At 45.1% G+C, this 15,014-nt stretch overlaps 1 long non-coding RNA gene across 1 annotated transcript; it reads right to left on the bottom strand.

Moving 5' to 3' along the window:
* Positions 1 to 4,244: 4,244 nt before the first annotated feature.
* Positions 4,245 to 8,913, bottom strand: LOC122231437. The gene is made up of 4 exons (XR_006208681.1): positions 8,844 to 8,913; positions 6,705 to 6,946; positions 5,099 to 5,247; positions 4,245 to 4,358 (listed from the first exon to the last, which is right to left on the bottom strand). It is a non-coding gene; the product is annotated as an uncharacterized LOC122231437 (long non-coding RNA).
* Positions 8,914 to 15,014: the final 6,101 nt, after the last annotated feature.

Genomic DNA, 15,014 nt, shown 5'->3' with positions numbered 1-15,014 from the left:
TGGCCAGGCACTTTGTAAATGTAATCATTTAATCCTCCAAACCAGCTTTGGAGGAAGAGTGAGCCCCACTTTCACCAGAGGGAGAGCCGGTGGTCTTAGAAGGCCTGACTTGCTCAGGCCTCACAGATGGAAAAGGGCGGTGCTCAGACCTACTCTGGGTCTGTGTGGCCCCAGGCCACACCATTGTTGGCATGATGTGGGCCCTTTGGGGGCTGGGGCTCATACAAGGAAGGGCGACCAGATGGCTGTCAAACAGCTCATTACCATAATGACAGCTACAATTTTTGGGCCAGTGGCCTGGCACTTAGTAGATGCTGGGTTTCAGGTTTTACATAAAAGGAGTGTGTTCAGGTACTGTGTGGGCACGGTTAGCTTCACAACAATCCTGCCAAGTAAGTAGCTCTGCCCCCATTTTACAGATGAACAAACTCAGGCATAATGAGGTTTAATTTATTTACAGGGTAAAATACATGATATTTCTGCTTCTGTAGGTAGAAAATGGAAAAATATCATCAACTTCATTCGGCCCAGCTTAATTATAAAGTAGTCAACTCTTTCTTAATTGCAAAATTCCTGCCTTTCCTTACATACAGCATAGCCTTTCTTTTGCAATGTTAAAACTATACAACAAAACAGAAGGGAATTGGTTCCAGGCAGAACAGAACATGAGCCCTTCTAACCTCCTCCCTCAACTTTGGAAGGCCCTTTTCCCACTGTAAGAAGCACTGGCCTGATGTGACTTTCTGGAATAGGGGCCATCCCTAAAGGCTGCTAGGCAAAAGCACACTGACTGGACTTTGGGCTCGGAACAATCACAGCCACATAGACAAACAAACAACTCCCTAAGTAGAAATGCATAGGCATGCCTGAGTAGAGGTTCTTGCATTGCATTGCTTTTGAGATGGGGCAGACTGGAGTCAGGGAGCCCTGAGGAGTGAAAGAGAATAGGCTGGGGTCTTGCCATGTGCCAGACTCTGCAGAATGCATATCCCTCATCAGAGCTCAGCTCCTACTTGTAGACATGTGATTGGGATTTGCTTTGATTTCCAGAAGTGGACGACAGTTGGGCCAGACTCATAACACCGCAAAAGTATATGCATTATTCACCAGCCACTCAAAAAATCAGTTTAGGAGGCAAAGAACGTGTTCCCATTTTAACTCCTCATCAGAGTGTCATAGAAGCAAATGACATTAGAGCTTTTGGAATGTCAGAGATTTCCCTCCATTATGCCCTCCATTATGGACAAAGAAACAGACCAAGTCTGTGCCCTGCCTGAGACAATGCACTCACTGAGGGTTGGGACCAGATCCTCACTGTCTGACGGAGTGCCTGACTCTTGGGAGGTGCTCAGAAATGTTGACAAAAAACATGGGCAAAACTGTTGACAAAGGGATAAAAATAGTAGAATGAGATGAGAGATGTCTTTCCCTGGCCCTCCCCATGGCCATCCTCCCCAGCAATGGTGGCGTCTCCCCGAGCACAGATTATCTTGCTTCAGATCGGGTTTCATGTTGTTAATGGGACAAGTCCATTGCAAGTTCTAGTTTGTGGTCTGACCAACTCTAGGGGCTGCGGTAGGCTTCTTCTTTCTTTAGGACAGCGCCGAGACCTGTGTCCTTTGAATTCTGCCCTGGGTCAGCCCTGCCCATCTTCTTTGCCCTGGTCACTGTCTGATGAGGGATACTGGAGACATTGAGCTGGCTAGCACGTATGCTGTCACTGTGTCCATCTACAGTGCAGCTTTGTTGACCTGTGCCCCCCCAACACGGCTAAGTGAGAACCCCCATCCTCCCCAACCCATGCTTTCTCTCTTTCACCCTAAGCCACCATATTGGAATTACCCGTAATACTTAACAAATGCCAACCTGTGTCCCTGCCCCAAGGGTGCACAGCCTGGGCATCAGGAATGTCAAAAGTTCTCAGGTGTTTCTAAGGTGCAGCCAATCCTAAGTAGCTCTGCATAAGCTCCATCATCTCCCCTTCACCTAACACAGTCCTTGGCATTCAAGGAATGTTTGTTGAATGAATAGAGGAAGGAATGATGAAGGAATGGATGACTGCAGGGCTTCCTACCCATGATCAAACAGTAGAATAACTTTAATCTTTTGCAAAACATATGAGCCCCCGGCCCAACACCCCTCCCAGGCTCCATGTCTCTCCATCCCCACCCTTCACGAACTCAGATGCAGCTTGCCTGCCCATCATTTGGGTTTGTGTGCTTTGTAAAAGGTCGGTGATTCTGATGTGCAGCTCTGGTTATGAAAAACGAGGGAGTGAATGAATCGGTGAATGAATGAATGAGACATCTGAGCTAATAGGAAGAGTTTTAGTTGGGACAAAAAAAAAACCGAAGAAGGAAAGACAGATGAGCATTCTCTATGGTTTAGGAAATTGATGGGTATCATCCTGTTTCCTTTCACTTGACTGGCAAAATAAACCCCACTTGCTGGGGAAGCAAGTAGTGCTTTCCTCCTTCCTGTGCCTCCTTCTCCTCTCTCTAGGAGAAGCCAGCGATGGCTGGGGAGCAGGAATCTGGCCTTTTCTCTTTGGATTCCAATCACAGGGTGTCACGGTTGCTGCCTTATTGTTAGCACATATATTGGATTGGAAATCGAGGTCACGGTAAGGAAGGGGAAACGAGGAAGGCAGGCGGGAATGAGCCGATTCAGAGTCTGGCAATAAATTCTCTGTGCTCGGCTCAACTCAGCAGGAATTTGGAGCCTCAGTAGCCCTTGAAGGTGTTTAAGCTGCAATCACCAGGGACACTGGGGAGTGACAGAGAAAGTCAGGGATGGTGGAGAGGAAAGAGACCAGCAATGAGCCGGGGCAGGCAGTGTGAAGTCACCTGTTTCGTCTGGCCTGCTGCTCCAGAAGGGGGCACAGCGCCCTCTCTGCCTGCAGGGCCCTCAGCCGCCAGTGACGGATGCGAAGTGATACCGTCTAGGTGCCCAGGGAGCTGCAAACCGCCAACGGCTAGGCTTACAGCAATTTAGAAGGATTAGTAGAAACAGAACAGCATACAAAAAACAATGAAACTATCTATAGCATCTAAAACTATCAGCGTCTGGTGATATTTTCTGCAATGATGGACACGTTCTATACTGTGCTGTCTAATAAGGCAGACACTGGCTTGCAGGTCACGCTTGAAATGTGACAGACGGAACTGTCACATTTCTTACGTTTACACATTTCTTACGTTCTCACAAATCTTACGTTTGTTTCACGTGAATGAATTTACTGATTTATTTTTAAATGCTCATTTATTTTATTTTGAGAGAGAGAGAGAGAGAGAGTGAGATTGTGAACGGGGAAGGGGCAGAGAGAGAAAGAGAGAGAGAATCCCAAGCAGGCTCCGTGCTGTCAGCGCAGAGCCTGATGCAGGGCTCAAACTCACACACCGTGAGATCATAACCTGAGCCTAAATCAAGAGTCTGACACTTAACTGAGCCACTCAGGTGCCCCTCATGTGGGTGAATTTAAATGCAAATAGCTGTGACAGCTGGTGGCTGCCTCGTTGGATGGCGCATGTCTAAATGGCGGAGGAAGGCGCGTGGATCTGTGGTAAGGCAGGGAAAGGAAAGAGGGTCACAGCTCCACCTAGTGTGGGCACAGATGTCAAGCCCCTGTTGTGTGGGGTAGAATCCTTGAGAAAGCACTCTCTCTCACAGTGAGAGCCAGGCTCTCTGAGCTTCTTGGGCTCTTGGGCTAACGCGGTCCTTGTCCCCAGCACCGCAAGGGGAAGCTACCACGGAATCCCGCTACACTCAGGGGAGAGATGATCCTATTTTTCCATTACAACAGTTCTCAAAACCCTTTCTAGAGAGGAGACCCTAAAAGAAAAAGTCTCTCCTGCTGGGCCTGTAACTCAAGGCTGTCAGGCCCCAGACCCCCACCCCGACTCTCAGCCCTGTGAAGCCACCTCTCAGATCGGAAGTCCAGACTCCCCAGAGTCAGATTCTGTTCTTTACTCACCTAGTGGTGTTGAAAAAAAGAAAATCACTTAATTTCTCTCAGACTTATCTGTAAAATGAGGGTGTCTAAAGCCCCAGTGACGCCCAAGTTTCTTTCCAGCTTACAAACACTTTTTCTGGGGCACCTGGGTGGCTCGGTCTGTGGTAAGGTCCCCTCCCTAAGGAAAAATAAAAGCCCTCAAGGCAACCTGGCTATACGTACGTGACAACATTCCTCACGACCTTGTAACATGAGACCACTTAATCAGACTGCATGTTTGTGTGTTACCGTACATAGGAGACAAAGAAGTAAAAAATATATAGAAAACTACTCCACGTGGCATTCGGGGCTCAGTTCTTCGGGTATGAGCCCAACGGACCGGTGCCGGCAGGAATAAAGTTGCTTCCTGGAAAGAAAAGCCTGGGTGTCACAACTCTCGGTGTGCGAGAATCCTGCTACAAGTCGGTTGAATGTCCAACTCTTGATTTTGGCTCAGGTCATGATCCCAGGGTCATGGGATCGAGCCCTGCATCGGGCTCTGTGCTGAGTGTGGAGCCTGCTTAAGATTTTCTCTCTCTCTCTCTCTCTCTCTCTCTGTTTCTTGCTGCCTCCTCCCCCAGTCATGCACTCCCCCCACCTCTAAAATGAATAAATAAAAAAACCCCAAAGACCCCCGCTTTTTCTAAAGCATTGAACATCCCTCCACTAGACACCAATTGAAGTTAAGAGGACAATGGAATGGCTTCTCTCAGTGCAGCAAGATTTTCTTTCAACCCTAATTGCTCTCAACATTAGCTGTTTTATTTACTAGTGTTATCATCACTATTAGAAAAGCTTCTGTTTTCTGCTGTTCAGGCTGGATCACCGGCAGGAAAACCATTGTCAGCCGGGTCTGAGTGAGCAGTGGGCCAGAATCTCACACGCTCTGGCTCTGCAGTCAATGCGGTCCGTAGAGCAAGAGGCAATGGGTGTCCTCTCCCTGCCCTTCTCTATCGTGTCCTTGCTTTATTAGTCCTCCCTCTCCTCTCTTTGCATTTCGCTCTTTCTCCCCCACTCTGTCCACTTCCTCTTTCTCACCTTCTTCCTCTCTCCCATCCCTCACCCTGCCCCGGCCTCCACCTCCTCGCCACCCCTGCCTGCTCTTACCCAAGTCCTGGGAGCCCTGGTCGACCTGGTTTTGTGCTTTTCCCAAGCCACAGGCGGAACCGCACTTTGGTGGGTGGGAGGGGCACAGGGCATCCGGAAAGGTTAGAGGCATTGCCTCCGATGCTTTTCAGATGGGCTTCCCTCTCCACCTGCAACAAGAGACCTGCTATGAGAGTGGCTCTTGCTTTCATAACCAAAAAGGAAAGGAAAACCTTCCACCCTGTTATGGACTGAACATTCGTATCCTCACAAAATGTACATGTTGAGGGGCGCCTGGGTGGCTCAGTCGGTTAGGCGTCCGACTTCGGCTCAGGTCATGATCTTGCGGTCCGTGAGTTCGAGCCCTGCGTCGGGCTCTGTGCTGACAGCTCAGAGCCTGGAGCCTGCTTCAGATTCTGTGTCTCCCTCTCTCTCTGACCCTCCCCCGTTCATGCTTTGTCTCTCTCTGTCTCAAAAAAAAAAAAAAAAAAAAAAAAAAAAAAAAGTTAAAAAAATTAAAAAAAAACCCAAAATGTACATGTTGAAACTCTGTCACCCAGTGAGATGGAGGGAGGTGGGGCCTTTGGGAGGTAATTAGGATTAGATGAGGTCATGGGGTGGGGCCCTCATGAATGGGATTAGTGCCCTCTGTAAGAATCACAGAGAACTTGCTTCCCTCTCTCTCTGCCCTGTGAGGACACGGGGAGTCAGCCATCTGCAACCCAGAAGGGAGCTCTCGGCAGAGCGAGACCATACCGATACCCTGGTGTTGGACTCATAGCCTCCAGAACTGTGAGAAATAAGTTTCTGTTGGTGATGAGCCACCCTATAGGGCTGGGAGTCAAAGGCGGGGAGGGTATCCCCTGTCCTCCAGTTCCTCGAACTCAGGGAGCCTCACCTAACAGAGGGAGGCAGGGGCGGGATGCAAATCTGGAGACCTTCATCAAGGGAGCCCTGAAACCGTCTGCCTGAAATTCTGGGTTTCTCAGCCTGGCCGCCTCTCTGTCTGGATGACCTTGTTGAGGCGGCTGCGACTTGACCTAGAGACCTGAGAGTTTGCGTCTCACGTGTGCCCCTCGTCTCCTTCCCCTACACCGGGATGGCGAGAGGAAAGCCCTGGCTCACAGAGACTGTGCTCACACCAAAGTTGGAGGATGTGCTCAGCTCGGTCATGCTCACTTGCCGCCCCAGCCCCTGCCACCCTCACTCTACAAGGAAGTTGCTTCACAGAGATGAGACTTGGGTCTCCAGTTGTCTTTGGGGCAAAGGTTCCCCTTTCAAGTCCTATTCCACTTTGTCAGGCGTAGCTGAGAAGCAGGGGAGGGGAAGAGGACCTTGAACTTGTTTCTCTAAGTCTGCAGGGCCAGTCTGGGGAGTGAAGCAAACCCTCAGTTCCTGACCAGTGCCACCACTTCCTAGCCTTGTATCCCCCCAAGGCTCACTGTTTTCATCTGTAAAATGTGAATGGAACACCTCCTTCACAGGGGGTCTTATGAGGGTTGAAGGGATAATGGATGCCCTTTTTTATTGGACAATGGACGGTGGTCTGGTTAGCCTGGAAGCTGGAGGATGGGCTCGATGAGCTCTTGAATGACTGCCTTGCTTGGAAATCTCCAGAAAAACTTACGTGAGTCCAGACGTGACCTTGCAATTGGCCAAGGTTAGTGAGGTTTACCAGCTCATTACTGGCGTGGCTGACAAAGCAACAGGGCCCTCAAGCAATTCTGAGACAGTCAAGGGAAGGTGCCAGTAATGGGCATCTCTTAGCATCCGGAGCAAGTTTCTCAGGCATCACGCATCAATTTCCAGCAGGCTTCTGCTGATTTGGTTTTCACGGTGGTGTGGTGTGGAGCCACTGTCGCTGAGGCCCTGGGAGGAGGAGAACAAAGGGAGCATTGTCACATTTGAGTAATGTCACACTCAGCCAGGAACAAAGGCACTTGTTATGCAATAGACATAATGGGAAGGGCCAACCCAAGGCAGCAGCCTTGAATTGCAGAGCCAGGGAGCAATGATTTCACCAAGGGAGATAAAACCAGACTAATTTCAGCTTCCAGCTTCAGGTAATGGGAGGGAAATGGCCAAGCCTACAGAGACTGGCCAACCTTCCAGAAGACAGTTGTTCCCAATGACCGCCCACCGGGGTCATTGAGGCATTAACACAGAACTGAAGGGGATAGACAAAGGAACACAGGACTGTGAAAGAAAGGTGGGTGACAGGCCAGAGTAGAGTGCTCAGGAAGCCAGTGACGTTGAAGACCAGAGCTGATGTGGATGCCAGGAGAGTCCGGAGCTCTCAGCACGAGTGACGGGAGGCACCCTCCAAACTCCAATCCTGCAGCAGAAGCTGTCTGTCCCTTCCTCTGTCATCTTTACGGTGATGAAGGGTGATGGGAGACCGGGGACAAGGCACAGGCTGGCTCACGATTAGGGCAGAGTTGTTACAAGCCCCCTGAGATTGAGACATTTTTATGGAGGACAGGAAAGATGGTCCACAGTCCTGTGAGGAGTGGTTTCTTCAAAGAAGCGTGACTTCCTGTGTTCTGCTTCAATCGAGGAAAGCCTTTAGCAAAGCAGTAAAATTGCCACTGAGATTGCCACAGGGTGGTGAGCAGTAGGGGAGGGATGTCCAGGGGCTTCAAGGCACAGGAGGTTTGCTTTCTGTCTTGGAGGGCCAGGAGTAGCTCGTCCAGTATAAGGGGATACACAAAACACCTCTGAGTCACAGGTTCTCCAATCTTCTATCCGCTGGTGTGCCCTCTGCTGCCTCACCCACCCAGCCAGACTCAGCCTCTGTGGTAGAGGCGGGCGACTCAGCAGCCACGCGGCTTCTCAGAGCAGAGCACGTTGTATCTAAGTATCTCCAAGGCTGATCTGCATGCACATGAGGGTTATCACTTTCTGATTTTCAGAAATAACATTTTGAATAGTATGATTTTGCCTGCTTCCTCACTCTGTGAAACAAGCCAGCCTTCTTTCCCTCTTTATGTCCTTGTCTGTTTCTCTCTCTCTCTCTCTCTCTCTCTCTCTCTCTCTCTCTCTCATGCACACACTACAATAAGAACCTAGCCCTGGACCAGATACCTAAACTTGATCCTCAAATCCTGATGTCTTCATTGGCACAGTGTACCCACGAGCTATTTGCATAGGGGAATCAAGACCAGTTATTATGGGGACACGGTTGTGATGTGTTCTTTCCCTGGCTTCCTGCCATCTGAGCTGTCTAAGGGCTTTATTCCTCAGCTGCATGCAGAGGAACCAGAAGGAGCTTCCAGAGTTGTGGAGCAGAGAGCAAGGTTGGCAGAAGCAAGTTTCTCCCTTTGTTTATTTCCAGAAAAGACTAGGGAAATACTGTAGGCATGACAACAGTGGTCACCACAACCGAGCACCTGCGATGATTGGGTGCGTACAGAGAGGTAATAAGGACAGTGTCCTGAGCATCTATGGTACGTGTTTCATATACACCATTGCATTTACTCTTCTCATCAAACCTGATTTTACAAAAGACAAAATAGGACAAGGCATCTGCCCAGCCTCACAGGGAGTGGGACAGACAGAATTTCCAAACTCAGACTATGCTGGTTCTAGAATCTTCCCTCTTGTTTACCCACCCACTGTTCCTTGTTCTGCTGGTCCCCTAAGATGTGGATTTTCAATGAACAAGTCCCAGTTTCTTCACCAGACCTGAACCCCAGCTCAGTTTCTACTCCTACTGTTTTCAGCTATCAGGAGGAACTGATGAGCCCATTTCATTCCCTCAACTTACCTTTCTGGGCTGATTGTTGGGTGCTTCCTTGCTTCGACCATCCAACCTGAGGGTAAGCAGCCTCAGCCAGGCCTGGGTGCCCACCCTCCCTCTCCTAAATGGCTAAAGCTGCAGGAACGTGCCTGGAGGATGAGGTGGCCTGTCCATAGTGAGAGTCTCAGCAGAGGGATGACCTCTTTCATCAAAAACAACCACAAAAACTATGTCTTTATTATAAAAGCAAAAATACTCTTCATAATATAGGTTTTGTTGAAGCACAATACAGGGCAGAGGCTAAGAGTGGAGGTGGGGGAAAATAATATAGATTTACCTCATTCAAATAACAGCACCATAGATTCCACAGACAAACCACCACTGAGCCAACCATCCCCTACTGAGGGGCAGTCAGGCCATTTCCAGGTTCTTTGTCACTACAAACAGGAGTGAAATAAGCAAATACATACTGATATGCTGGTGCTTTGTAAGAGAGAATCTCCAACATAGAATTTCCAAGCCCACATGTAGGCCTCTGGTGTGTGTGTGTGTGGTCTAAATGCCATTGTTACCCTGATGATTGCTTCATCTGAAGCTATGTGATCCTTTCTGTGGGATTACTTAGTCACGGAACTCCTAGGAATGGAGATACTATTTGTAATGGAATTGACTGTTCTCTGTTCTAAGAGAACATTTTTGAAATGCTCTCCTTCCTTCCCAACGTTTGAAAAGTTTCAAGCATACAACCAAGTTGAAAGAACTTTACAGTGAACTTGGCATCTGGAGTCTTCCCCTCATTAATATTTGTACTGTATTTGTTTTACTACATTCCTGTCTATCCAAACTCCAACCGTCCATCAATCCAGCAGCATCAGCTTCCCAGGGTATCTATAACAAGTATCTCACACTGGGTGGCTTCAACAGATAAGAGTTTAGTGTCTCACTGTTCTGGAGCCTAGGAATCTATAGTCAAGGTGTTAGTGGTGATGGTTTCTCTGAGGGAAGAATCTGTTCCAGACCGCTCTCTTTGGCTTGTAGATGGCCGTCTTCTCTCTGTGTCTCTTCATACCATCTTCTCTCAATGCATGTCTGTCCCTGTGTCCAAATCTCCTTTTTTTTTTTTTTTTTTTTAATTTTTTTTTCAACGTTTTTTATTTATTTTTGGGACAGAGAGAGACAGAGCATGAATGGGGGAGGGGCAGAGAGAGAGGGAGACACAGAATCGGAAACAGGCTCCAGGCTCCGAGCCATCAGCCCAGAGCCTGACGCGGGGCTCGAACTCACAGACCGCGAGATCGTGACCTGGCTGAAGTCGGACGCTTAACCGACTGCGCCACCCAGGCGCCCCCAAATCTCCTTTTTTTTAAATAGGACGTCAGTTATATTGGATCAGGGCCCATTCTGATGACCTCATTTTAACTTGATTATTTCTGTAAAGACTCTGTCTCCAGACAAAGTCACTTCTGAGGTACTGACGGTTAGGACTTTAACCTAAAAATGTTGGTGGGACACAATTCAACCCCTAGCACCAACTTATATTCTGATACATTTCAAAGTAAATTTCAGATACCAGTATATAGTCCCCTAAATTCTTCAGCGAGCATATCATAGAGTAGAATTCTATATATTTTATATTTTTAATACAAAATTTACATATAATAAAATGTTCAAATTTTTTAAAAATTTATTTATTTTGAGAGACACAGATGCATGTGGAGGAGGAAGGAAGGGAGGGAGGCAATGAGAGAGAGAGAGAGAGAGAGAGAGAGAGAGAGAGAGAGAATCCCAAGCAGGCTCCGTGCTGCCAGCATAGAGCTCAATGTGGGGCTTGAACCCATGAAGCCACAAGATCATGACCTGAGCTGAAACCTAGAGTCAGATGCTTAACCAACTGAGCCACCCAGGCACCCCAAAATGCTCAAGTCTTAAGTGTACATAGGGAGTTTTGACAAATGTAAACCCTAGTGTAACCGAAACTTCTACAAGATGTAGAACATTACCAACATTCCAGAAAGTTCCCTCATGCCCCTTTCCCTGCCTTCCCTACCCACATAAGTATATTTTAATTTTTAAATATATATTACCAGTTGACTTTCTAAAATGCTGGCAGAAATCTACAGCCCCACCAGTAATGGATTAAATGCCCATCACTCCACTTCCTCAGTTGTTACATTAGTAATAACAAGAGCTAACATTATGGGCTGCCTATTTTGTTCAAGACACCATTCCCAGCTTTATTTTTCTAAATGCTCTTTTCTTTCTCACAACAATCGTGGGAAGCTGTGAGTTTCACTCTCATTTTAAAAATGAAGAGACTTAGGCCCAGAAAGGCTTAAGGTGATACAACTAGTAATTTGGGATTTGAGTCAAGTTATTTTTGAAAATTGATACTCTTTAATCTATATTTTGCCAATCTTTAACTTGAGTTTCCATTACCTAATGAGATTGAAAGTTCATTGGTCCTTTGGATTTTCCCTTCTGTAAATTACCAGTTTCTGTCATTTGCTCATTTTCCTGTTGTGCTTTTGGTCTACTGCATCAGTTTGTAAGACCTCTCTGTATATTAAGGATATTAACTCTATAATATATCATCCTAAATATTATTGTATACTATTTCTTTTCATTTCTCTTATGGTGTCTTTGTCATAAACTAAAAAGAAAAAATTTATATAGCTAAATGGCCCATCTTTTTCTGTGTCCCTATATGACTATTGTGTTTTTAGTATTTTCTTCTAAAGGTTCTGTGTTCCTCTTATAAATCTTATTCCCCAATATTTTACAGTTTTTGCCCCTTTTGGGAATGGGTCTTTTGTTTTCATTTCTGTTTCTCACTGATTTTGTTGAGTACAAAGAAGAGAAAGTGATTTTTATGTATTTTTCTTATTATCTTATATCTAGTCATCATAACAAGTTATCAGTTAAAGAAGTTTTTTTTATTTTTTAAAAATGGAGTCCCTTGGGCCTTTTAGCTATAAAAGCACTGCAATTTCAAACAAGTTGTGTCTCTTCTAATATTTATGTGGGTTATTTAATGGGGGGGGCATAAGCTAATTCTCCCAAATAATATTTAATAATGTTGATCATAGCCTTGCCTTGTTCCTGGGTTTAATGGAAATAGCTTAGAATTTCAGTTTAGCATAAAGTTCACTATTGTTTTAGATATTCTTTTTATGTAGAAAACAATACATAAAATGTATGACATATATGCAAATAATAAAGCATTATAACAAAATGAATACCTGTGAACCCACCAACTACTTAAGAACTACAAAGTGGTTTTGGGATGCCTGGGTGTCTCAGTCGGTTAAGCGTTTGACTTCGGCTCAGGTCATGATCTCACAGTTCGTGAGTTCGAACCCCGCGTCGGGCTCTGTGCTGATAGCTCAGAGCCTGGAGCCTGCTTTAATTCTGTGTCTCCCTGTCTCTCTGCCCCTTCCCTGCTCATGCTGTGTCTCTCTCTGTCTCAAAAATAAATAAACATTAAAAAAATTTAAAAAAAAACTACAAAGTGGTTTTGATTTGTATTTCCCTGTTGAGGAGTGACATTGAGCATCTTTTCATGTGCCTGTTGGCCATCTGGATGTCTTCCTTAGAGAAGTGTCTATTCATGTCTTCTGCCCATTTCTTCACTGGATTATTTGTTTTTCAGGTGTGGAGTTTGGTGAGTTCTTTATAGATTTTGGATACTAGCCCTTTGTCCAATATGTCATTTGCAAATACCTTTTCCCATTCCATCGGTTGCCTTTTAGTTTTGTTGATTGCTTCCTTTGCAGTGCAGAAGCTTTTTATCTTCGTGAGGTCCCAATAGTTCATTTTTGCTTTTAATTCCCTTGCCTTTGGAGATGTGTCAAGTAAGAAATTGCTGCGGCTGAGGTCAGAGAGGTTTTTTCCTGCTTTCTCCTCTAGGGTTTTGATGGTTTCCTGTCTCACATCCAGGTTCTTTATCCATTTTGAATTTATTTTTGTGAATGGTGTAAGAAAGTCATCTAGTTTCATTCTTCTGCATGTTGCTGTCCAGTTCTCCCAGCACCATTTGTTAAGTGCCAGGCACAGTGGCTAAAATGAACAAATCAGGAGACTATAAATGCTGGAGAGGATGTGGAGAAATAGGAACCCTCTTGCACTGTTGGTGGGAATGCAAACTGGTGTGGCCACTCTGGAAAACAGTATGGAGTTTCCTCAAAAAATTAAAAATAGATCTACCCTATGACCCAGCAATAGCACTGCTAGGAATTTACCCAAGGGATACAGGAGTGCTGATGCATAGGGGCACTTGTACCCCAATGGTTACAGCAGCACTTTCAACAATAGCCAAATTATGGAAAGAGCCTAAATGTCCATCAACTGATGAATGGATAAAGAAGTTGTGGTTTATATATACAATGGAATACTACTTGGCAATGAGAAAGAATGAAATATGGCCCTTTGTAGCAACGTGGATGGAACTGGAGAGTGTTATGCTAAGTGAAATAAGTCCTACAGAGAAAGACAGATACCGTATGTTTTCACTCTTATGTGGATCCTGAGAAACGTAACAGGAGACCATGGGAGAGGGGAAGGGGAAAAAAAGTTACAGAGAGGGAAGGAAGCAAACCATAAGAGACTCTTAAAAACTGAGAATAAACTGAGGGTTGATGGGGGGTGGGAGGTAGGGGAAAGTGGGTGATGGGCATTGAGAAGGGCACCTGTTGGGATGAGCACTGGGTGTTGTATGGAAACCAACTTGACAATAAATTTCATATTAAAAAAAAAGAACTACAATGTAACCAATTTTATTTGCTCTGTCTCTTCTCTCTCTGGTAGCCTATCCCCTTCTTCCCCAGCTCCAAAAGATAACTCCTAATTTGGTGTTGCTTTCAGGAAATTACTCATTTAACTATGATTGTATTTCTTTATTCCTTATTATCAATTTAATTAGGAATAGATGTAAATATCTCATGTTTTTTCAGAATCTGTTGTCACAACCACTTGGTTTTTCTCTTCTGATTAATTGAAGCTAAACATTAATAGATTTCTAGATGTCGAACCTGTGTTCATATTCCTGGAATAGTCCCTCCTGAGGACTGTGATGTACTGAGTCTTTTTATACCAGTGAGAAGTTTTATTTGCTATTGTTGCATTTATAACTTTTATGTCTTTCTTTTTTTAATTTATTTTTAATTTTTTAAAATTTACATCCAAGATAGCATATAGTGCAACAATGATTTCAGGAATAGATTTCTTAATTCCCCTTACCCATTTAGCCCATCCCCCCTCCCACAGCCCCTGCAGTAACCTCCTGTCAGTTCTAGCAGTTTTTTGGTGGAATCTTTTTGGTTTTCCAAATAAAGTATCATGTCATCTGTGAAGAGTGAAAGTTTGACCTCCTCCTGGCCAATTTGGATGGCTTTTATTTCTTTGTGCTGTCTGATTGCTGAGGCTAAGACTTCCAATACTATGTTGAATAACAGTGGTGAGAATGGACATCCCTGTCTTGTTCCTGACCTTAGGGGGAAAGCTCTAAGTTTTTCCCCATTGAGGATGATATTAACGTTGGGTCTTTCATATATGGATAGCTTTTATGATCTCAAGGTATGATCCTTCTATCCCTACTTTCTTAAGAGTTTTTATCAAGAAAGGATGCTGTATTTTGTCAAATGCTTTCTCTACATCTCTTGAGAGGATCATGTGGTTCTTGTCCTTTCTTTTATTGATGTGATTAATCACAGTGATTGTTTTGTGGATATTGAACCAGCCCTGCATCCCAGGTATAAATCCCACTTGCTCATGGTGAATAATTGTTTTAACATATTGATGGGTCCCGTTGGCTAATATCTTGTTGAGGATTTTTGCATCCATGTTCATCAGGGAAGTTGGTCTATAGTTCTCCTTTTTAGTTGGGTCTTTGGTTTTGGAATCAAGGTAATTCTGGCTTCGTAGAAAGAGTTTGGAAGTTTTCCTTCCATTTCTATTTCTTGGTACATCTTCAAGAGAATAGGTGTCAACTCTTCCTTAAATGTTTGGTAGAATTCCCTGGAAAGCCATCTGGCCCCAGACTCTTGTTTTTTAGGAGATTTTTTATTACAAATTTGATTTCTTTACTGGTATGGATCTGTTCAAATTCTCTATTTCTTCCTGTTTTGGTTTTGGTAGTGTATATGTTTCTAGGAATTATTCCTTTACTTCCAGATTGCCCATTTTGTTGGCATATAATTGCTC

Source organism: Panthera tigris, chromosome D1 (assembly GCF_018350195.1).
Source record: "Panthera tigris isolate Pti1 chromosome D1, P.tigris_Pti1_mat1.1, whole genome shotgun sequence".
NCBI lineage: Eukaryota > Metazoa > Chordata > Mammalia > Carnivora > Felidae > Panthera > Panthera tigris.
This window is presented reverse-complemented; position numbering and strand designations above follow the sequence as displayed.